This window comes from Rhinoderma darwinii, chromosome 13 (assembly GCF_050947455.1).
Source record: "Rhinoderma darwinii isolate aRhiDar2 chromosome 13, aRhiDar2.hap1, whole genome shotgun sequence".
NCBI classification, from domain to species: domain Eukaryota; kingdom Metazoa; phylum Chordata; class Amphibia; order Anura; family Rhinodermatidae; genus Rhinoderma; species Rhinoderma darwinii.
This window is the reverse complement of record NC_134699.1, coordinates 68,312,161-68,337,654: the sequence shown is the minus strand read 5'-3', so window position 1 is coordinate 68,337,654 and position 25,494 is coordinate 68,312,161.

The window sequence follows — 25,494 nt, the reverse complement described above, 5'->3', positions numbered from 1 at the left end:
GTGTCCCGCATATAATGTATATAAGTGTCCCGCATATAATGTATATAAGTGGCCCGCATATAATGTATATATGTGTGCTGCATATAATGTATATAAGTGTCCTGCATATAATGTATATAAGTGTCCCGCATATAATGTATATAAGTGTCCTGCATATAATGTATATAAGTGTCCTGCATATAATGTATATAAGTGTCCTGCATATAATGTATATAAGTGTCCTGCATATAATGTATAGAAGTGTCCCGCATATAATGTATAGAAGTGTCCTGCATATAATGTATAGTGTCCTGCATATAATGTATATAAGTGTCCCGCATATAATGTATATAAGTGTCCCGCATATAATGTATATAAGTGTCCTGCATATAATGTATATAAGTGTCCCGCATATAATGTATATAAGTGTCCCGCATATAATGTATATAAGTGTCCTGCATATAATGTATATAAGTGTCCTGCATATAATGTATATAAGTGTCCCGCATATAATGTATAGAAGTGTCCCGCATATAATGTATATAAGTGTCCTGCATATAATGTATATAAGTGTCCCGCATATAATGTATATAAGTGTCCCGCATATAATGTATATAAGTGTCCCGCATATAATGTATATAAGTGTCCCGCATATAATGTATATAAGTGTCCTGCATATAATGTATATAAGTGTCCCGCATATAATGTATATAAGTGTCCTGCATATAATGTATATAAGTGTCCTGCATATAATGTATATAAGTGTCCCGCATATAATGTATATAAGTGTCCCGCATATAATGTATATAAGTGTCCCGCATATAATGTATATAAGTGTCCCGCATATAATGTATATAAGTGGCCCGCATATAATGTATATATGTGTGCTGCATATAATGTATATAAGTGTCCTGCATATAATGTATATAAGTGTCCCGCATATAATGTATATAAGTGTCCTGCATATAATGTATATAAGTGTCCTGCATATAATGTATATAAGTGTCCTGCATATAATGTATATAAGTGTCCTGCATATAATGTATAGAAGTGTCCCGCATATAATGTATAGAAGTGTCCTGCATATAATGTATAGTGTCCTGCATATAATGTATATAAGTGTCCCGCATATAATGTATAGAAGTGTCCCGCATATAATGTATATAAGTGTCCTGCATATAATGTATATAAGTGTCCCGCATATAATGTATATAAGTGTCCCGCATATAATGTATATAAGTGTCCCGCATATAATGTATATAAGTGTCCCGCATATAATGTATATAAGTGTCCTGCATATAATGTATATAAGTGTCCCGCATATAATGTATATAAGTGTCCTGCATATAATGTATATAAGTGTCCTGCATATAATGTATATAAGTGTCCCGCATATAATGTATATAAGTGTCCCGCATATAATGTATATAAGTGTCCCGCATATAATGTATATAAGTGTCCCGCATATAATGTATATAAGTGTCCCGCACTTCTTTGCCGAGGCAGTCAATTTACGCATCGTCGTTTGACAGCTGTCAAACGACGACGCGTAAATTACAGGTCGTCTGCACAGTACGTCGGCAAACCCATTCAAATGAATGGGCAGATGTTTGCCGACGTATTGGAGCCCTATTTTCAGATGTAAAACGAGGCATAATACGCCTCGTTTACCTCTGAAAATAGGTCCTGTGAACCCAGCCTTAGGGCTCTTTGGATCATTGTAATCAATCTCAGACACCTGTGATAATTAGCTTGCCAGGTGTGCCCAATCAAAGGAAAACTACTTAAGGACATTCCACATTATTAAGCAGGCCACAGGTTTCAAGCAATATGGGAAAGAAAAAGGATCTCTCTGCTGCCGAAAAGCGTGAAATAGTGCAATACCTTGGACAAGGTATGAAAACATTGGATATTTCAAGAAAACTTAAGCGTGATCATCGTACTGTGAAAAGATTTGTGGCTGATTCAGAGCACAGACGGGTTCGTTCAGATAAAGGCATAATGAGGAAGGTTTCTGCCAGACAAATTAATAGGATTAGGAGAGCAGCTGCTAAAATGCCATTGCAAAGCAGCAAACAGGTATTTGAAGCCGCTGGAGCCTCTGGAGTCCCGTGAACCTCAAGGTGTAGGATTCTCCAGAGGTTTGCAAGTGTGCATAAAGCTATTATTCAGCCACCCCTAAACAATGCTCACAAGCAGAAATGGTTGCAGTGGGCTCAGAAATACATGAAGACTAATTTTCAAACCGTGTTGTTTACTGATGAGTGCCGTGCAACCCTGGATGGTCCAGATGGATGGAGTAGTGGATGGTTGGTGAATGGCCACCATGTCCCAACAAGGCTGCGACGCCAGCAAGGAGGTGGCGGAGTCATGTTTTGGGCTGGAATCATGGGGGGAGAGCTGGTAGGCCCCTTTAGGGTCCTTGATGGTGTGAAAATGACCTCTGCAAAGTACGTAGCGTTTATGACTGACCACTTTCTTCCGTAGTACAAAAAGAAGAACCGTGCCTTCCGTAGCAAAATTATCTTCATGCATGACAATGCACCATCTCATGCTGCAAAGAATACCTCTGTGTCATTGGCTGCTATGGGCATAAAAGGAGAGAAACTCATGGTGTGGCCCCCATGTTCCCCTGACCTCAACCCTATTGAGAACCTTTGGAGCATCCTCAAGCAAAATATCTATGAGGGTGGGAGGCAGTTCACATCAAAACAGAAGCTCTGGGAGGCTATTCTGACATCCTGCAAAGATATTCAAGCAGAAACTGTCCAAATACTCACAAATTCAATGGATGCGAGAATTGTGAAGGTGATATCAGAGAAGGAGTCCTATGTTAACATGTAACTTGGCCTGGTAAGTTATTTTTGATTGAAAGAGCTTTTGATTTCTGTAAATATGACCTCCTGATGCTGCAAATTCAACAAATTACCATTTTTGATCTCTGTTGTGCATAATAATTTGAAACAAAAAAAATATTTTATCATTAGGAGATTTGTTCAATAAAATGTGCATTATACTCCAACGGTTGATGGCTTGAAGATTATACTGACCGTCATTTGCATCGACTATTTAGGAAAATCAGCGAAAAATAACATTTGCATAATAATTTGGAAAGCGGTCTATAGCTGAAAGGTGGTCCCAGCCCAACACTGGCGGCTGCGTATCGCCTGCAATGGACCTGTGTGCTTAAAAATACCAGGGCTGATTTTAAGTCCCAGTCCGGCCCGGTCTGGGACCCACACCTGTATCTAGAACGGGGCATTCTAAACCCCGTTCTTCAGATCTGTGATGCGGCTAATGCGTGTGATTTTCGACCATGAAGAAGAAAGTGTAGCTCGCTGAGCTATGCTGTTTCCGTAACTCCCATAGTAGTGAATGGCAGTTACGTAAGCAGCGTAGCATGCAAGCTACGCTGTTTTCGTAAGTACCATTCAGTTGTATGGGACTTACAGAAACAGAGTAGCCCAGCGAGATACGCGGTTTCTGTAACTCAAGACCATATAACCTTTTTTTTGGTCGGAATTCACCTCATTCAGCCGCAACACAGAGCGGTAAAACAGAGTTTAGGAGGCCCGTTCTAGAGATCGGTGCGGGTCCCAGATGTGGGACACACCTCTCTCTGATATTTATGACAAATAATGTGGAGATGTCATAAATGTCCCTGCTGGGAAAGCCCCTTTAACCATTTATTGGATCATCAATCACTTCAAGAAGAAAGGTCCGTTTGATGTGAAGAAAGCTTCAGGGCGTCCAAGAAAGTTCAGCAAGTTCCGGGACCGTCTCCTAAAGAGGATTAAGCTACGGGATCGGTTCTACACCTGCGCAGAGCTTGCTCAGTAATGGCAGCAGGCAGGGGTCAGTGCATCTGCACGCACAGTGAGGTGAAGGCTTATGGAGGCTAGCCTGTCCAGAGAAGAAAGGGTGGGCGCTACTATGAGTTCTGCGTCATGCCAACAGTAAAGCATCCTAAAAACCATTCATGTGGGGGTTAGCTTTTCATCCAAGGGAGTGGGCTCAAAACTTTGCCTAAGAACACTACCATGAATAAAGAATGGTATCTAAGCATTCTCCAAAAGCAACTTCTCCCAACCATCCAGGAGCAACTTCTCCCAACTATCCAGGAGCAACTTCTCCCAACTATCCAGGAGCAACTTCACCCAGCCATCCAGGTGCAACTTCTCCCAACCACCCAGGAGCAACTTCTCTCAACCATCCAGGAGCAACTTCTCCCAACCACCCAGGAGCAACTTCTCCTAAACATCCAGGAGAAATTTCTCCCAACCATCCAGGAGCAATTTCTCCCAACTATCCAGGAGCAACTTCTCCCAACCACCCAGGAGCAACTTCTCCCAACCATCCAGGAGCAACTTTTCTCAACCATCCAGGAGCCACTTCTCCCAACCACCCAGGAGCAACTTCTCCCAACCACCCAGGAGCAACTTCTCCCAACCATCCAGGAGCAACTTTTCTCAACCATCCAGGAGCCACTTCTCCCAACCACCCAGGAGCAACTTCTCCCAACCACCCAGGAGCAACTTCTCCCAACCATCCAGGAGCAAATTCTCCCAACCATCCAGGAGCAACTTCACCCAACCACCCAGGAGCAATTTGGTGATGAACAATGCTATTTCCAGTATGATGGACCATGTCACAAGGCAAAAGTGAGAACTAAGGGGCTCAGTGAACAAAACTTTGAAATTTTCGGTTCATGGCCAGAAAACTCCCCAGATCTCAATCCCATTGAGACCATGTGGTCACTCCTCAAAAAGTGGGTGTACAAAAAAAAAAACACAGAAATTGTGATAGTCTCCAAGCACGGATTAGGTAAGAGATGATCATCAGTCAGGATTTAGTCCAGAAGCTGACATCCAGTATGGCAGAGTGAATTGCCGAAGTCTTGAAAAAGAAGGGTGAACACTGTAAATATTGTGTCTTTGCATAAACTTGATGTATTTGTCAATAAAAGTTTAAAAACGTATGAAATGTTTATAATTGTACTTCAGTAACCATAGAAACATCTGACTAAAAGATCTAAAAACCCTGAAGTAGAAAACTTTGTGAAAACCAAAATCTGTGTCGGTCTCAAAACTGTTCTCCGATGTGTTATCTATGGTGACCCGGCTCTAACAAGTGGTACAGAAAGTTGGTTTGGACAGGGCGTAGCTAGGGGGGGCAGACAGGACATGAGCCCCGGGCGCAACTAGGTGGTAGAGAATGGGGGGGCCGCAGAGCAGCTGATGGCTGCTGATAGGCGCCCTGTATGTCGGACACCTGCAGCAGCGATCAGCTTTAGGAAAAGCCAGGAGGTTATGCAGCGGCGTTCGGACTGGGGTCTGTGACGGCCAGGGAGTGGACCAGTCCAGTCACCTGACCTGTCACCTGACCTCACGTCAGTGACATGAGGTCAGGTGACTCAGGTCAGGTGACTGGACTTGTCCACTCCCGGGTAGGGGGCACCACTGGGCTCTGCTTCTACTCTGTGCTCTGCTGTTACACACACGGAGTAAATAACAGCAGAGGAGGAAGCTCCGCCCACAGCCCGTTCTGCAAGAAACCTGTGATCCTGTCAGCAAGGAGACATGCTGAGTGTCTATGTGTGTCTGTGTGTATATGTGTGTGTAGTGGGTATACAGTATGTGTCTCTGTGTTTATATACAGTATGTGTCTCTGTGTTTGTATGTGTATATGTTACAGTGTGTGTGTGCGCGCGTGCGTGCGTGCGTGTGTGTGTGTGTGTGTGTGTGTGTGTGTGTGTGTCTCGGCATGTGTTTATGTCTCTTTGTAAAAGTGTGTGTTCAATATTAAAGTAGAACAGATAAAATTCAGATATCTGTGCTGCCTCCTATATACCCTGCTATATACCCTGCTGCTCCCTATATACTCTGCTGCCCCTATATACCCTTATGTCCCCTATATATCCTGCTGCCCCTTATATAACATGCTGCCATTTATATACCCTGCTGCCCTATATACCCTGCTGCCCCTTATATGCGCTGCTTCCCATTATATACCCTGCTGCCCCTATATACCCTACTGCCCCTATATACCCTGCTTCCCCTATATACCCTGCTGCCCCTTATATGCCCTGCTGCCCCTTATATACCCCGCTACCCCTATATACCCTGCTGCCCCCATATACCCTGCTGTCCCTATATCCCCTGCTGCCCCTTATATACTCTGCTGCCCTTATATATGCCTCTGTGTGTGTGTTTATATGTGGCTGTGGGTATAGTTATCATCTACGACATTATCTGTACTCAGAGAGTTATCACTGTGTTATCAGCGATGTTACATAGGACTGCAGATAACGCCACTACATTATCTGTTCTCAGAGAGTTATCACTGTGTTATTTGTGGTGTTACATAGGACTGCAGGGAACATCTACTACATTATCTGTACTCAGAGAGTTATCACTGTGTTATCTGTGGTGTTACATAGGACTGCATGTGAAATCTATGACATTATCTGTACTGGGTATGTTTGTGAATGTGTACTTTTGCTTGTATATATGTGTGTCTTTTATATGTTCCTGTCTGTGTATTTATCTGCCGGTGTGTGTGTGTGTGTGTGTGTGTGTGTGTTTGTGTTTGTGTATGTGTGTGTGTGTGTATGTGTCTATATATTTATCTGTATGTATATATTCCAGATGTGTGTATGTATATTTGCCTGTATGTCTAAATATCTGTCTTTATGTATGTACAGTATATATGTTCCAGTATGTGCGTATGTGGTTAATTTTTTGTTTGTGTAGGGGCGGCAATAGGGAGTCCCGTACAGGGCACCATCCAACCTAACGTAAACTTGGGGTTCTGTGGTGGTGGTGGTTTGGTGTTTTTCTGGTGTTTTATGCAGCACAGTGGTTGGTATTCAACCTTAGTGATATCTATGCATTGAATATCTCTTTATTCTTCGAGACAGCACTGATAAACAGTAATGTACTGAGTGTATACACTTTTTGTCTCCTTATGTAGTATTTATTGCTATTTCATGTGACATTCTGTGCTATCTCGTGCTACTTTTGAATTGTACTGGCGTGATAAACAGCCCTGTATGTTGTAGTCCCCCCCCCCCCCCCCCCCCCCACCACCACCATGTAGTTTTAAACTTGTTGTCATTTTAGGTCATGGTGGCCATTGCTTTTACTATTTGTGATCAAATATAATAAAATCTTTTGTATGGTACTTATAGTGTGCTAATAAGTTATTCAGTATCTACATGGTAGTATCTACATATATATTTATACGGTTGGCCCTGGCTGTCACCGACCCTAGCCAGAAGGAACTCCGCCGCTGCCTGTGCCGCATGACCTCCTCGGCTCCTCCGGTAAGTCTCCTCAGGCAGAGCGGAGAGTGGTAGCGGTAGACTACCACTCGCAGCTCTGTTTACAGTGAAGCGCTAAGTACAAGGGGGAGTGTGGCGCTATTTAAAAGGGGGGAATGTGGCGATATTTACAAGGGGTGGAATGTGGCGCTATTTATAAGGGGGGAGTGTGGCGCTATTTAAAAGGAGAGGAATGTGGAGCTATTTACAAGGGGGAGAGTGTGCCGCTATTTACAAGGGGTGGTGTGTGCCGCTATCTACAAGGGGGAAAGCGGGCTGTGTGTGGCGCTATTTACAAGGGGGGCTGTGTGTGACACTATCTACAAGGGGGGTGTGTGTGCCACTATTTACAAGGGGGGTGGCACTATTTAAAAGGCGGCTGTGTGTGGCACTATCTAAAAGGAGGCCGTGTGTGGCACTATCTACAAGGAGGCCGTGTGTGGCACTATCTACAAGGGGGCTGTGTGTGGAGCTATCTACAAGGGGGGATGTGTGTGGCACTATCTTCAAGTGGGGGTGTGTGACTATTTATAAGGCGGATGTGTTTGGCACGATCTACAAGGGGGCTGTGTGGTACTATCTACAAGGTGGGGCTGTAAGGCGCTATCTACAACAGGGGGGCTGTGTGGTGTTAACTACAAGGGGGCTGTGTGTGGCGCTATGTACAGGGGGCTGTGTGTGGCCTTTTAATTTATTTTCTTTTAATTTATTGTTATGGGATCTCCCTTATACACTGTGTTCCAAATTATTATGCACATTGGATTTAAGTGTCATAACCATTTAATTATTCGTTTTTCAATGAAACTCATGGATGGTATTGTGTCTTAGGGCTCTTTGGATCATTGTAATCAACCTCAGACACCTGTGATAATTAGTTTGCCAGGTGTGCCCAATCAAAGGAAAACTACTTAAGAAGGACGTTCCACATTATTAAGCAGGCCACAGGTTTCAAGCAATATGGGAAAGAAAAAGGATCTCTCTGCTGCCGAAAAGCGTGAAATAGTGCAATACCTTGGACAAGGTATGAAAACATTGGATATTTCAAGAAAACTTAAGCGTGATCATCGTACTGTGAAAAGATTTGTGGCTGATTCAGAGCACAGACGGGTTAGTTCAGATAAAGGCATAATGAGGAAGGTTTCTGCCAGACAAATTAATAGGATTAGGAGAGCAGCTGCTAAAATGTCATTGCAAAGCAGCAAACAGGTATTGGAAGCCGCTGGTGCCTCTGAAGTCCCGCGAGGTATAGGATCCTCCAGAGGTTTGCAAGTGTGCATAAAGCTATTATTCGGCCACCCCTAAACAATTCTCACAAGCAGAAACGGTTGCAATGGGCTCAGAAATACATGAAGACTAATTTTCAAACCGTGTTGTTTACTGATGAGTGCCGTGCAACCCTGTATGGTCCAGATGGATGGAGTAGTGGATGGTTGATGAATGGCCACCATGTCCCAACAAGGCTGCAACGTCAGCAATGAGGTGGCAGAGTCATGTTTTGGGCTGGAATCATGGGGAGAGAGAGGGTAGGCCCCTTTAGGGTCCCTGACAGTGTGAAAATGACCTCTGCAAAGTACGTAGCGTTTATGACTGACCACTTTCTTCCGTGGTACAAAAAGAAGAACCGTGCCTTCCGTAGCAAAATTATCTTCATGCATGACAATGCACCATCTCATGCTGCAAAGAATACCTCTGTGTCATTGGCTGCTATGGGCATAAAAGGAGAGAAACTCATGGTGTCGCCCCCATGTTCCCCTGACCTCAATCCTATTGAGAACCTTTGGAGCATCCTCAAGCAAAATATCTATGAGGGTGGGAGGCAGTTCACATTAAAACAGAAGCTCTGGGAGGCGATTCTGACATCCTGCAAAGATATTCAAGCAGAAACTGTCCAAATACTCACAAATTCAATGGATGCGAGAATTGTGAAGGTGATATCAGAGAAGGGGTCCTATGTTGACATGTAACTTGGCCTGGTAAGTTATTTTTGATTGAAAGAGCTTTTGATTTCTGTAAATATGACCTCGTGATGCTGCAAATTCAACAAATTACCATTTTAGTTCTTTACAACCTTTAAAATGTTTTGATCTCTGTTGTGCATAATAATGTGAAGCATTTTGAGTTTTTTACTTCTAAAAAAAAATTTGCATTATACTCCAACGGTTGATGCCTGAAATCTGTAATTATGTAAAGAATGTTACTTATGCAGCAGTCTCTTTTGAGACAGCTGTATTTATATAGTAGATTATTACAGATTTCAGCAATATACTCATCACTCAAACAGGAATCATAATCCATTACTCCATAAGTGGCACTTTGGGAAAGGGGGCGCAGCCCAAAGGCACCAGGAGTACAACATGCGGATTCAAACCCACGTTGTACAGAAGTGATCCCTGCGCTCAACTCGGATCACGCAAGCTGTGAGCCAGCAGCTACACAACAACGCGTTTTTCACCTTTTTTAAATAATAAAAAGTGGTTTTCAAACTTTCAACAAAAGAAACGTTAGATCTCATTGAGTTACGAATGCACCGTGGCATGGGGCTCAGGTGCTTAGACCAGGTTTGCTATCGGTCTAGTCTGCGCTCCTGGGATTGAGTCTTGCTGCTTGCGTGGTAGATGGCCTTCTCCTCACTTATACAACCTTGCTGCCTGTGATTAAAGGTGACAATGTTTTTGCAACAATTTTGTCAAGCTGCTGACACACAACGGGGCAATGTACTTCTCTTTTAAAAGAATCCCTCACCTTGTGAACCTGCACTGGTGAAAGGCTTTCAAGGAGGAGACACAAGGAGGAGATCCTGGGGATAGAACCCATGTGTTCCTGACTCTAATTTATCAGTACAGAACTTTACCAGTGCGATACTTCTGTTGTTGAGAGACAGTTGCAAATTCTTCTAAAGATGACCTGTTCTTATTCCTGCTGGAAGTGAAATTTACACTTGGTCTTATGGGGACGATAAGAAATCTCAGAAGTCAGCCTGAGCTGGTTGTCTGGTGCTTAAGTAGTGTCTAAAGCTTGAGTGTGTGTCTTCTGTGTAAAACCTGGTTCAAATCCTGATGTGTGGCCTTCTCTGAAAGGGTACCTGGTTGTGTTGTTGCAGGTAGGATCACTTCTCCAAAAGTGTACATTACTGGGCTGTTGCTATAGTGGTGTGGAGGCAGCACAATAAGTATGTTGCTGCACAAGAAAGTTTCTTGTACAGCTGTCTATTTTTCAAGAAAGCTGTACTTAGAGAAAATTTTCAACAATTTTCTCATCACTCAAACCAGTACTATAACCCAATACTCCATAGGTGGCACCTTGGGAGAGAGGGAAGCACCCCAAGGTCACCAGGAGAGCAACATGGGGCTTAGAACCCACATTGCATAGAAGAGTGATTCCCACACTAAACTCACACAAGCTGTGAGCCACCTGGACAGCAGATACACACCAATGCATTTATCACCTCTTTAAAATAATAAAAAGGGGGTTTTCAAACTTTAAACAAGAGAAACTTTAGAACTATTTGAGGTATGATAGCACTGTGGCTTGGGGCTTTAGTGCTTCAATCGGGTTTGCTATGGATTTAGCCCATGTTCCTGGGTTTGAGTCTTGCTGCTTGTGTGGTAGATGATGTTCTCCTCACTTATACAATCTTTCTGTCTGTGCTTAAAGGTAACAATGTTTTTCAACAATTTTGTCAAGCAGCTGACGCCCAACGGGGCAATGCATTTTTCTTTCAAAACAATGCCTTGCCTTGTGAACCTGCACTGGTGAAAGGCTGGAGACACAAGGAGAAGAACCTGGGAATAGAACCCACATATGTTCCTGACTCTAATTTATCAGCAGAGCACTTTAACAGTGTGCTACCTCAGTTGCCAAGCACCACCTGCAAATTCTTTTAAAGATGACATGTACTTCATGCTGAATGTGACGTTGACATTTGGTCTTATGGGGACAATAAGAAAGTTGAGATCTCAACCTGAGCTGGTGGTCTGGTGCTTAAATACTGTGTAAACAGTGAGTGTCTTCTGTGCAGACACTGGTTCAAATCTTGATGTGTTGCCTTCTCTAAAAGTGTACCTGGCTGTGTTGTGGCAGGTAGGGCTATTCCTCCAATAGTGTGTCTAACTGGTTGTCCTTGTAGTGGTGTGGAGGCAGTGCAGAAAGTGTGTTGCTGCATAAGAAAGTTACTTATGCAGCTGTCTCTTTTGAGGTCACTAGGTGGACAAAGTGGGGAATAGAACCCACATTGTACAGAAGTGACCACAGCACTCAACTCAAATCACACAAGTTGTGAGCTAGCTGCACAGCAGCTTTATAAGGACATATTTTTCACCTCTTTTAAAAATGGGTAATCGGACCTTGTACAAGAAAATTTTAGATCACATTGGGGAGGCGGCGGCAGCAGCAGCGTGGCTTGGGGCTTTAGTGCCTGGTTTGCTATAGAGTTAGCCCATGTCCCAAGTCTTGCTGCATGCTACTTGTGTGGTAGGTGTTGGTCTCCACACTTGTACAAGCTTGCTGCCTGTGCTTAAAGGTGACAGTGTTTTTACACCAATTTTGTCAAGCTGCTGACGCCCAACACTGCAATGCATTTCTCTTTTAAAAGAATCACTCGCCTTGTGAACCTGCACTGGTGAAAGGCTTTTAAAGAGGAGACACAGCAAGGAAACACAAGGAGGAGATCCTGGGGATAGAACCCACATGTTCCTGACTCTTCTAATTTATCAGCAGTGAATTTTACCAGTGCGCCACCTCTGCTGTCAAGAGCTGGCTGAAAATTCCTCCGAAGATGACATGTTCTTATTCCTGCCGGAAGTGACGTTGACATTTGGTGTTATGGTACAATAAGAAATTTCAGAGATCAACCTGAACTGGTGGTCTGGTGCTTAAGTAGTGTCTAAGCAGTGAGTGTCTTCTGTGCAGCTCCTGGCTCCTGGTGTGACCTTCTCCAAAAGGGTACCTGGCTGTACGGCTTCTCTGCTGTTGGGAGCTGGTCACAAACTCTTCCAAAGATGACATATTCTTATTCCTGCTGAAAGAAATTATTTAATTTGGTCTTATGGGGGACAATAAGAAAGCAAAAAATGTCAATGTGAGCTGGTGGTGTGGTGATTAAGTGGTGTCTGAATGGTGAATGTCTTCTATGCAGCTCCTGGTTCAAATCCTGGAGTGTAGATTGTCCAAAATGGTTCTTTGCGGGGTGGTGTTTATAGTGGTGTGGAGGCAGCGCAGTGAGTGTGTTGCTGCATAAGTAAGTTATGTAAAGATAGTTACTTATGCAGCGGTCTCTTTTGAGACAGCTGTATTTATATAGTAGATTATTACAGATTTCAGCAATATACTCATCACTCAAACAGGTATCATAATCCATTACTCCATAAGTGGCACTTTGGGAAAGGGGGCTCAGCCCAAAGGCACCAGGAGACAAACATGGGGATTCAAACCCACATTGTACAGAAGTGCTCCCTGCGCTCAACTTGGATCACGCAAGCTGTGAGCCAGCAGCTACACAACAACACATTTTTCACCTTTTTTTAAATAATAAAAAGGGGTTTTCAAACTTTCAACAAAAGAAACTTTAGATCTCATTGAGTTACGAAAGCACCGTGGCATGGGGCTCAGGTGCTTAGACCAGGTTTGCTATCGGTCTAGTCTGCGCTCCTGGGATAGAGTCTTGCTGCTTGCGTGGTAGATGGCCTTCTCCTCACTTATACAACCTTGCTGCCTGTGATTAAAGGTGACAATGTTTTTGCAACAATTTTGTCAAGCTGCTAACACACAACGGGGCAATGTACTTCTCTTTTAAAAGAATCCCTCGCCTTGTGAACCTGCACTGGTGAAAGGCTTTCAAGGAGGAGACACAAGGAGGAGATTCTGGGGATAGAACCCATGTGTTCCTGACCCTAATTTATCAGTAGAGAACTTTACCAGTGCGATACTTCTGTTGTTGAGAGCCAGTCGCAAATTCTTCTAAAGATGACCTGTTCTTATTCCTGCTGGAAGTGACATTTACACTTGGTCTTATGGGGATGATAAGAAATCTCAGAGATCAGCCTGAGCTGGTGGTCTGGTGCTTAAGTAGTGTCTAAACTGTGAGTGTGTGTCTTCTGTGTAAAACCTGGTTCAAATCCTGATGTGTGGCCTTCTCTGAAAGGGTACCTGGTTGTGTTGTTGCAGGTAGGATCACTTCTCCAAAAGTGTACATTACTGGGCTGTTGCTATAGTGGTGTGGAGGCAGCACAATAAGTATGTTGCTGCATAAGAAAGTTTCTTGTACAGCTGTCTCTTTTTCAAGAAAGCTGTACTTAGCGAAAATTTTCAACAATCTTCTCATCACTCAACCAGTACTATAACCAAATACTCCATAGGTGGCACCTTGGGAAAGAGGGAAGCACCCCAAGGTCACCAGGAGAGCAACATGGGGCTTAGAACCCACATTGCATAGAAGAGTGATTCCCACACTAAACTCACACAAGCTGTGAGCCACCTGGACAGCAGATACACACCAATGCATTTATCACCTCTTTAAAATAATAAAAAGGGGGTTTTCAAACTTTAAACAAGAGAAACTTTAGAGCTCTTTAAGGTATAACAGTGCCGTGGCTTGGGGCTTTAGTGCTTCAATCGGGTTTGCTATGGATTTAGCCCATGTTCCTGGGTTTGAGTCTTGCTGCATGCCACTTGTGTGGTAGATGATGTTCTCCTCACTTATACAATCTTTCTGTCTGTGCTTAAAGGTGACAATGTTTTTCAATAATTTTGTTAAGCAGCTGACGCCCAACGGGACAATGCATTTCTCTTTCAAAAGAATTCCTTGCCTTGTGAACCTGCACTGGTGAAAGGCTGGAGACACAAGGAGAAGAACCTGGGAATAGAACCCACATATGTTCCTCACTCTAATTTATCAGCAGAGAACTTTAACAGCGTGCTACCTCAGTTGCCAAGCACCACCTACAAATTATTTTAAAGATGACATGTACTTCATGCTGACATTTGGTCTTATGGGGACAATAAGAAAGTTGAGATCTCAACCTGAGCTGGTGGTCTGGTGCTTAAATACTGTGTAAACGGTGAGTGTCTTCTGTGCAGACCCTGGTTCAAATCCTGATATGTACCTGGCTGTGTTGTGGCAGGTCGGGCCATTCCTCCAATAGTGTGTCTAACTGGTTGTCCTTGTGGTGGTGTGTAGACAGCGCAGAAAGTGTGTTGCTGCATAAGAAAGTTACTTATGCAGCTGTCTCTTTTGAGGTCACCATGTAGACAACGTGGGGAATAGAACCCACATTGTACAGAAGGGACCACAGCACTCAACTCAAATCACACAAGCTGTGAGCTAGCTGCACAGCAACTTTACAAGGACATATTTTTCACCTCTTTTAAAAATGGGTAATCGGACCTTGAACAAGAAAATGTTAGATCACATTGGGGAGGCGGCGGCGGCGGCGGCGGCGGCGGCGGCGGCGGCGGCGGCGGCGGCGGCAGCAGCAGCAGCAGCAGCAGCAGCAGCAGCAGCAGCAGCAGCAGCAGCAGCAGCAGCGGGCTTAAGTGCCTGGTTTGCTATAGAGTTAGCCCATGTCCCAAGTCTTGCTGAATGCTACTTGTGTGGTAGGTGTTGGTCTCCACACTTGTACAAGCTTGCTGCCTGTGCTTAAAGGTAACATTGTTTTTACACCAATTTTGTCAAGCTGCTGACGCCCAACACTGCAATGCATTTCTCTTTTAAAAGAATCCCTCGCCTTGTGAACCTGCACTGGTGAAAGGCTTTTAAGGAGGAGACACAGCAAGGAAACACAAGGAGGAGATCCTGGGGATAGAACCCACATGTTCCTGACTCTTCTAATTTATCAGCAGTGAATTTTACCAGTGCGCCACCTCTGCTGTCAAGAGCTGGCTGAAAATTCCTCCAAAGATGACATGTTCTTATTCCTGCCGGAAGTGACGTTGACATTTGGCGTTATGGTACAATAAGAAATTTCAGAGATCAACCTGAACTGGTGGTCTGGTGCTTAAGTAGTGTCTAAGCAGTGAGTGTCTTCTGTGCAGCTCCTGGCGTGGCCTTCTCCAAAAGGGAACCTGGCTGTGTGGTGGCAGGTAGGGTCATTCCTCCAATAGTGTGTCTAACTGTAGTGGTGTGGAGGCAGTGCAGAAAGTGTGCTGCTGCATAAGAAAGTTACTTATTTGAAGAAAGATACTTATGCAGCTGTCTCTTTTGAGGTCACCAGGTGGACAAAGTGGGGAATAGAACCCACATTGTACAGAAGGGACCACAGCACTCAACTCAAATCACGCAAGCTGTGAGCTAGCAGCACAGCAGCTTTCCAAGGACATATTTTTCAACTGGTGGTCTGGTGCTTAAGTAGTGTCTAAGCAGCAAGTGTCTTCTGTGCAGCTCCTGGCGTGGCCTTCTCCAAAAGGGTACCTGGCTGTGTAGTGGCAGGTAGGGTCATTTCTCCAAAAGGGTTCCTAACTGCTGCTGGTTGTCCTTATAGTGGTGTGGAGACAGTGCAGTAAGTGTGTTGCTGAATAAGGAAGTTACTTATATGAAGAAAGTTATTTATGCAGCCGTCTCTCTTGAGACGACGGCTGCATTTATATAGTAGATTATTTCGGCTATATACTCATCACTCAAACAGGTATCATAATCCATCCCTCCATAGGTGGCACTTTGGGAAAGGGGGAACTCAGATGACGCAAGCTGTGAGGTAGCAGCACGGCAGCTTTACAAGGACACATTTTTCACCTCTTTTAAAAACCAGTAATCGGACCTTCAACATGAAAACCCTTGTATGACATTGGGACATGACATCACAGTGGCTTGGGGTTTAACTGCTTTTAAGGCTGGAGATCATGGGGATAGAACTCACGTGGTCCTCACGCCTCAAATTTATTAGCAAAGATCTTTACCAGTACACTACCTCTGCTTTCAACTTTTATCAACAGGTCTTATGGAGATGATAAGAAACCTTAGAGATCAGCCTTAGCTGGTGGTCTGGTGCTTAAGCAGTGACTTCTGTGTGGACCCTGGTTCAAATCCTGAAGTGTGGCCTTGTCTGAGAGGAGACCTCGCTGGGTGGAGGTGGTGTAGTGAGGAGGTTGCTGCATAAGAAAGTTACTTATGCGGCTGTACCAGTTCTGTTTTACAGAACATTATTGCAGATTTCAGAAATATACTTGTCACTTAATCAAGTATCACGTTCCGTCACCCTGTAGGTGTTGCCCTATGGGGAAGGGGGAAAGCTGAATGTTGAGCACATAAGCTGTGAGCTCGCTGCTCCACCAGAACGCATTTTCACCTCATAAAAAAGTGCGGTAATCTGACATTCAACAGAAATCACTTTGGACCGAATCGACCAACGTGCGCTGTGTGCTGTGACTGGGGGGCTCAGGGCCAGGGTCGGTTTTAGACAGAGTGTGTTGGCTGCTGGGGCTTGTGTGCCAGGGCTGCTTTTTTGTCTCAGTCCGCTTCCCGCTATATTTTTTGCCCGTTACAATTGGAAGCAGGTCTCTGAAATAGGCATGTATGCACTTAGAACCACCACAAGGCATGTTCCTCCCGCCTAGCTTGTTGGAAAAATGTCTTAATTATAAAAGAGTCTGAGAGATGGTTCCTGCAGCGGTGGAAAAGCCTACAGAGGTTTTAACTTCAGCCCAGCTTGTTCTGTGCCGCTGCTTCAGGATAAAATGTTCAATTATTAATGTACCCAGAGTGCTGCCTAATTCTGACTGGCACTAAAACACAACTTAGATTTAACCTCATCAAAGTTTCATAGAGGTTTAAGAAAATACTGGTTCGTCGAAAGAAGACGCTGCTTAAAGGAGAGGGATTTAATGAGTTTGACTCCTTTTTATAAGCGCTGGTTAAGTAGACGTTCTTAGGTTTCAATTCTTTGATTCTTCATTTTTTAGCACAATTTAGAAGAATAAAAAAAAGGATTCTAGGGGTCACACAAGGCTAAAGGAAGATTTACTCATGGTGGTCTAGTTCGTTTAGCTGGAATGATGCTCACTGTAGCAATGGCCTCCTCGGGTAATGTTCATGGTGGAGCTGATGATGTGAAGTCAGTTTATTTTGCCACTCAGGAATAAGTGGGAATGGAGACCTCTTGGCCTTGGGGAAGACCTACTTAACCTAGGAGAAGCTGGAACGTGGTGTCACGTTGGGTACATGGACCCACTGGGCATTACCGCCTTAGCAGTATGGCAGCTGGCCAACAGGTCAAAGTCTATAGTTCGTATAGGTGTACCTGTGGTAGATTCAGACAGTAAGCGAGGCAGGCTCGGAAGGGACTTTGGCAGCAGGCGGACACCGCGCGGTGTAACAGGACAGGCATGGTAAACAGCACAGCACGACTCCAACTCAATACGGCACTTGACCAGGATTGCACGGGATACAGGTTACAGGTAGCAGGAACGGGAAATACTGGGAACTGGAAGACACTAGGAGACCATTTGAAGAGACTCACTAGGGTAACGACAACAAAGCTCAGGCAAGGCAGGAAGGGGCTGGGCCCCTCTTATAGTCCAGGGTGCTCATGGGCTAATTTGGCACTTTAACTCACCTGCGCGCGCTGGCCCTTTAAGAGTGGGCACGAGCGTGCGCGCGCACCCTACAGGACCCAGCCGAGAGCAGCGGAAGTGAGCGCTGGCGACTCCTGAGGAGGAGATGGGGGCCAGCGCTCACAGATCCATGGCTGCGGCCTTCAGGAGGTGAGTGAGCTTGACGGCCCGTGGCCATGGGCATGACACGTGGCTCCCAACAAAAATCCTGACTGTACATCCTATCCATGAATACATGGGTGGCAACCTGGTCTGTTTAGAGGCGTCGCTCATTTAGCAAATCTTGCACATATCTACTTTATGTACTCATGTGTATGCTATAGAGGTGCTATAGTTCCAGGGTAGATGTCTTGGCCACGCATTACGAGTATAGATCTCTGGATACATCCAACTATTCGGTCCCCAAGGAGTTCATAGTTCATAGTTCATAGTTTTTATGTACATATTCCTCATTAAATATTTTACGTCAATGCTGATCTTCCCAAGTGACTATCCCATGGTGTCCAATAGTTCTGAGCTACTCACCTTTAGTTTTTGTTCTGAATCTTTGGGAGCCCGTTTTGAAGTTGACGCCTCGGTTGCACTTTCTGGACTGTCTGACTTCAGGTTTAGTGTCATGGCCCACTGTATTTTGACCTCTATGTATTGATATACAGCCACCCATCGGTGGGCTGATAACTGTATGGTTGCATGCATCCCTTCATTTACTGACTTGCATGTGACCCACCGTGTATCGAAACCCTGGACTCTGCAGTAGCCGTGTCTTCAAATAATAACATTGAGGACCCCTGCTGGACACCATCACTGTCATTAATACTTAATGATAAGCTTAAGACCATACATATTAGACTAATGTTGTGTGATAGATGTTTAGCCGATATTCGTTCGACCGACGTCAGGGAAAAAGGGATTGGACATGTTGAGTTTCAACAATACCAATTTTTTGTTTTGAAGGGAGATAAGTCGCCATCAGCGGTGTCTGGCAGCTGCTTATTCTTTTCTCCTCATTGAGAACACATGCACACTCGAATGAACTGAGCGTGAATGTGTATGGGTAGGTCGGGAGGAATAACTAACACCCGTATGAGCATTCTACTGGCAGCTATGGCCACATTTAGCCCAATGAATATCGGTTGACCCGTGAATAATGGCTTTCTCCCTTCTGTATTACCAACATGTGCACTTGAAGACTACTAGTAGTCAAAGTGTATCTGAGGTTCACACACGTCCCGGTCAAACCCTAAGGCTGGATTCACACGAGCATGTTCGGTCCGCAATGGACGGAAAATATTTCGGCCGGAAGTATCTCGAGCGAACACAGTGCAGGGAGCCGGGCATCATAGTTATGTACGACGCTAGGAGTCCCTGCCTCGCTGCAGGACAACTGTTGCGTACTGTAATCATGTTTTCAGTATGGGACAGTAGTTCCACGGAGAGGCAGGGACTCCTAGCGTCGTACATAACTATGATGCTAGGAGCCCGGCTCCCTGCACTGTGTTCGGTCAGGGACTTCCGACCGAAATACGTTCCGTCCATTATGGACGTAACATGGTCGTGTGAACCCAGCCTATCAGTCGTCGTCCACAATACTATTTGACCAGGGAGAAACCAGAACCAAGACCACTGGCATTCAGAGTGACCTTCTCCACACTCATAAAGTCATCCAGGTACGATAGTAAAAACGGACGCGGCACACAATCCATAGATGTAATTTTCTATCTGATACAAGGCCACAATGGCTTACAAAGGTGCCAGTCATTACACGACACAGAGACGTTGCACGCTGATGCGAGCCATTGTGACCTTGTATCGGATAAAAAATTACATCCATAAATTGTGGGCACTAAAATATTTGCCACATAAAGAAAAGCAACAAAAGAGATATTATTGCCGTGTCCGTTTTTACTATTAATCCCGATCAGTCACAATCTCCGAACAATTAGAAAAGGAACAGACATATTATGTATTACATATGAGATACATGCCAGCGATTATGTGCCAAGCCACATCTAACTGCGAGACAGGGAGGCCTACAGGAGTCCAGAACACTCAGCCCATGTGGTTTTAATGACGGGACAAACCCTTTTTTCTCTTCTATCAGATTGGGAACAAACCACAAAATACCAGCAACGTCTGTACGACAGTCTGAGACTTCAGATCAGAACAGATGTTTCAGCAGTGATTCACTTTCCACCACCAGTCAGATGGCACCGGGTATATGTAAGTCTCGGCGTGGCATCAGTGGGGTAATGTGTAGTGCTCCATCTGTCAGCACTAGAGACTGAATACAATCATTATTAACTACTACTCAAGATATGGTCTGTCTGGTCTAATAACAAAAGACACACCATTTTGTAGGCTACTCATGTTGTCGACCAAGCACATACACTTTGCCATAGCTGAAAATTTTGGGTTGCTACTTGTTTATTTGCTTTATAGGCTACAAAATTTACCAAAATCGGTATGTAATTGTATGTCAGGACAGATTCATTTTTAGTTTTATTAGATGAAAATCAGCCTTGCCACAAAAAACTTGTGTTAGCTACAAAATGTATTTTGTGGCACAAAATTACCTCGATGAGCTGCAAATGGGTTTGGTCCATACAAAAGTTTTGTAATACATAAAAATGAATTATTTTTTACTTTGTTGTGTTTTCTTTGTTGTAATGTTTATTATGCAAAACTCATTCTTAGAAAACTGATCTCATAGTCACAAAATAAATTTTGGAACTTTTTTTTTTTTCTACGATAAGAATTATCCAAATATTTAAGGAGGCAAACTATTAAGAGATAAAAATGCAGTGGAAAATAATATTCTAATACTGGCTTATTCTACGCTGCTATACATAGTGCAGAACATACACAAGTAAATATGGACAAAAGTATTGGGACACCTCCACATTACACCTACAGGAGCTTTTATGACATCTCATTCTAAATCCATAGACATTAATATGGAGTTGGTCCCTCCTTTGCTGTAAAAAAGCTTAAATTCTACTGGGGGCTTTCTACAAGATTTTGGGGTGTCTGTGGGAATTTTTGCTCATTCATCCGGAGGAACATTTATAAGGTCAGACACTGATGTTTGGGGAGGGGGCTTGGTTTGAAATCTCTGTTCTAGTTTATTCCCAAGGTGTTGTGGGGTTGACGTCGGGGCTCTGTGCGACCAGTCAACTTCTTCCAACCAAACTCCCCCGACCATTTCTTTATGGATCTTGTGTACTGGGGCGCAGTCATGTCTAAACACTTCTCTGGAACTAGGGTTCTGAGCCCTGAAAAACAACCTCGTAGCATTATTCTCCTCCACCAAACTTTACAGAAGGCACAATGCAGTCAGGCTGGTAATGTTCTCCTGGCATTCACCATCCCAGGCTCGTCCATCAGACCCCCAGATAGAGAAGCGTCACTCCACAGAACACGTTTCCACTCATCCAGAGTCCAGCTTTACACCACTCCATCCGACACTTGGCATTGTGCTTGGTGATCTAAGGCTGGCATACAGCTGTTCGGCCTCCAGGCCATGAAGCTCCCGGGCACAGGTTTTGTGCGGATGTTAATACCAGAGGAGGTCTGTACTCTGCAGTCAGAGTGTTGGCAAGTTTTCTGCACTCGCTGCCCCGCTCTCTGGTCTCCTCTTCGTGGCTGAGTTGCTGCGGTTCCTTCCACTTTGCAATAATATCACTCACAGTTGATAGTGGAATATGTAGGAGAGAAGAAATTTCCGGAACTCAATTGTTACAACGGTGGCGTCCTATTACAGGACCGCGCTGGGATTCAGTGATCTCTTATCTACCACCCGTTCTATCACAAATGTCTGTAAAGTGAATGCAGGGCGAGTGCCGGATTTTATACACCGGGGGGAATGGGGCTGAAGGAAACCCCTGAATTCAATGACTAAGTGCTGTGTCCCAATACTTTTGACCATATACTGTACCAACTCTGACAAATAGGTAGAATAAGTCCGGACTATAAGTGAACATATATTTTGGTGCTGCTCCCCTCAGATCTTGGTATGGGATTATGTTGTCTGGTAATTGGCTGCTTCCTGTGTACACATGTTGTTCATTATGAAATGGTTAACATGCCGGGCTTTAGGCACCTCTACCTTCATGCAACAGGATTCCCGGTACTGAAATCACTTACTGCTCTGTGATCGCCACAGGCAAAGAGTGCCAGGAATAAGGAAATAAGCATCAGATGGAAAGGCTTTATATTTATAGCTGTCTATTTAAAGAGAGTACAAAATGGCCGCCACACACCTTCACACCGTCAGGTCACGCTTTACTCCTCTCTTCCCAACAGTGTCTCAGAGCAAATACTTTGGGCTTAATACATAACCCTATCATTAAAAATCATACAAAAGTGTTTTCCGTTTTTTTTTAGCCTGCTTAAAGTTTTGAACAGTGAGTATTAAGCTTCATACACACGACCATATTACTGAGTCGTGATATAGCGCCCCTAGAGGTCTATATGTGTATACTTGTACTATATGTCATAGACACTCAGAATTTAATAAGCAGCTTGTATTACTCTTTGTAAATGTCTCTTTGGCTTCAAGTACCAAGAAGGCTTCTCTCTGTGAGTATGGATTCTCTATGTTTACACTGTACATTCGGCTTCTACCTCAGGAAATGTGCCCGACTTACACCCCAAAAGTATTCAAAGACATCCATGGTCCCGACTTATGGCAAAATAGTTTACTTTCTAGGCGAGAATGTGTCGGCATAGCTTCTTTTTTCCCCTAAGCCTATTGGAAAACGTAGACGACTAAACTTTTTGAAACAAAGCATATAGTGCGCGCTATACGGCCAGTTACTATGGATATCAATGGGTGCTGTATGGAACTGATTAGCAGTCGCATATATCGATACCGTACGTCTGCCTTATATGCCGGAAGATTTTCTGTGCAGTCTGAACAGAGCACTTGGCTGTACTTACGTGAGAAATTTTTGTGAAAACCACAATTATTATGCAGATTGCGGCACCAACAACTGGCAAGGCAAAAAAAATAAACTATGTAAGTTTGTGTTGCGTTAATCTGGAGCGTCTGGATGTGGGACAATTGTTGTTTCTCCAGACGCACGGCAGTCAGATATAGCCCGGGCTAAATAATCAGCTAATAGACCAGAAGGCACTTGCCGGCCGTTTGCTACACCGTGAAAACGGAAAAACATTGAAACTGGTAATATATTATTCATCCATGAAACACGGGGAGAGAGTGAAATCTACAGCAGAGATAGATCATGTTGTTGTCCATAGAACCCAGTTGGTCACTTCTTTTATTTTTCCTGCTAAAAATAGAACGTCCCCATTCTGAACGCCATCGGCAGCGTCACTATTGTAGCGGAAATCTTCCTACACACATTTCTGGATTGAGAGTTCACAGTATTAGACATTTTGGGATTGTAGGGTAGACGTCCCGTAAGCACGGGTTGGTTAGGCCTATTGTACACGACCATGGTGATTTTGCGGGCCATTTGTCCGCAGTAAAACCTTCTGTAATGCATCCGTGTGTCATCAATATTCACGGACCCGCAAAAAAAAAAAAGACTGGAATTTATGTTACCAGTTTGTCCCAATCCCCTGAGTAGGTCACATGATCTGCAAATAAAGGCAGTAAAATGACTTGTCCTGAGTTTTTGCGATCCGGCCTCTCTGCCCCCACGCGGTTCCGTGAACATCTTGGCCGTGTGCATGGGGCAATATAAATGAATGGGTCCATGTGCTATCTGCTAAATTGCAGATCGCACATGGACAAAAAAAAATCACGTGGTGCATTGGGCCTTAGACATGTTCTACCCTGAGACACCAAAGTCCACTCCTCCTGCTTCATGAATGGTTGGTCATATTTTCCAATGGTTGGGTGGAAGCAAATAAGCAGGTTGTGTACATCTAGCTTTATTGTGGACACGAATATTGAAAAGAGTGGAATGTTCTGCAGGTCTACGGAAATGTTTGCGAGAAGCAATAGTCTGTAGATTATTAGTTGGGGATATTCCTATCGCAAATCTATATGTCAACCTGTCAGTGAACCTTCTGTCAGCCCTGGCCCCATCTTTTGTGATTAAAGCCCCTCTTAAAGGGAAGGTTTTTTTTTTAATAATATTGCTTTTAGTGTGATATTAAAATAAATTTTATTTATTTGTATTCTCGTGTTCTATTTTTTACTGTGTTCTTATTTTTACTTCTCTATGGGGGCTGCCATTTTTTTTTCATCTCTGTATGTGTCGATTAACGACACATACAGAGATGGAATACGGCACATACAACCCCATAGAGAATGCGAACGGGAGCCGTTCCATTCACTACAGCGTACACAGACCAAAACGAAGCTCGTTAGCAGAGCGAAATCCTGGCACCATTTTCATGTGGACCGGAAGCTGCTGCCGGACAGTCAGATGACGACTTCTGGCCGCGGCTTCCGGCCATATGTTCAAGGAAGCGAAGGCGCAAGGAATAGGAGCGGAGGCGGCGGCAGGAGAAGGTAATTTATGTTTGTGTATGTGATGTGCGTATTATGTTTGTGTATGTGATGTGTGTATTATGTTCGTGTGATACTGTCTGCTGAGCACTGTATCTAATCCTCCTACACTGTGCAGTCGCTCAGAAAATGGCGGCACACAGTGTAGGAGGTTTGAAGATTCAAACCCCTCCTTCTCCCGGCACTAGCCAGAATAAGGGAGGGGGGATTGTGTGAGGACACTAGAGAGAGTGTGTCCACCCCAAATTTGCAGCATAAAGCAATGAGGTTGCTTTACCACATTGACCAATGCAGCAATTTTGGGAACTGCTCCCTCTAGTGGCCAGCACATGGAAATGTTATAAATTAGAATCTAATTTATAATATTTCCTGACTTGTGGAAAAATTAAAACAATGTGTAATCACTCAAATAATGATTGTTTAACTAAAAAAAAAAAATTTCTAGTGACACATTCCCTTTAAATCTGTCATGGTGAACCCGCAGCAGCATGCCGGGCAGAAGGCTGAGTCTCTGCACAGTGTAAACTCCACAGGCTTTGGTCACCTCTTCCAAAACAACAATTAGGTGTGTAACAACTGCCCCAGGCCCTGGATGTAATGACAGGCCAGGGGACTGCGCTAATGAGACCACAGATGAGAGGAAGTGTCGACACGACAGCTTTGTGGCAATGTTTCCGATCATATCATTAGGATGTTGAATTAACCTTTTCATGATAAAAAGAATTGCAAAACATTCTAGGTAAATACGAATTGTCAAAAAAGCAATATGGGCTTTAAGGTTAGCTTGTATTTTTCTTGTTTTTTCTTGCATTCAAGTACAAAATGAGGGTTCAGTAATAGATTAATGACTCTTTGAACTTTTCCTAATGATATCACAGTTGTCAAGTTTGCCATTTTCTCGACTCTCTTTTTGAAATGACCATTAGCACACAAAGATAGCAAGTTCTGCTTATTAGAGGCTTACTGACATTGTGCAGACATCTGAAAGCAAAGTTTTAACGTTCTAATTGAGCCATTTATTCTCTTTATGATACAAAATGCACTCATGATCCTGAGATAGCTGATTTTGGAATATTGGACTATTTAGTATCCAATCAAAATGCAGGGAAATGAGGCTTCCAAGTTTATGACCTCCTGGAAAGTTCTCCACAGGTCATATCCTTCTTATGCG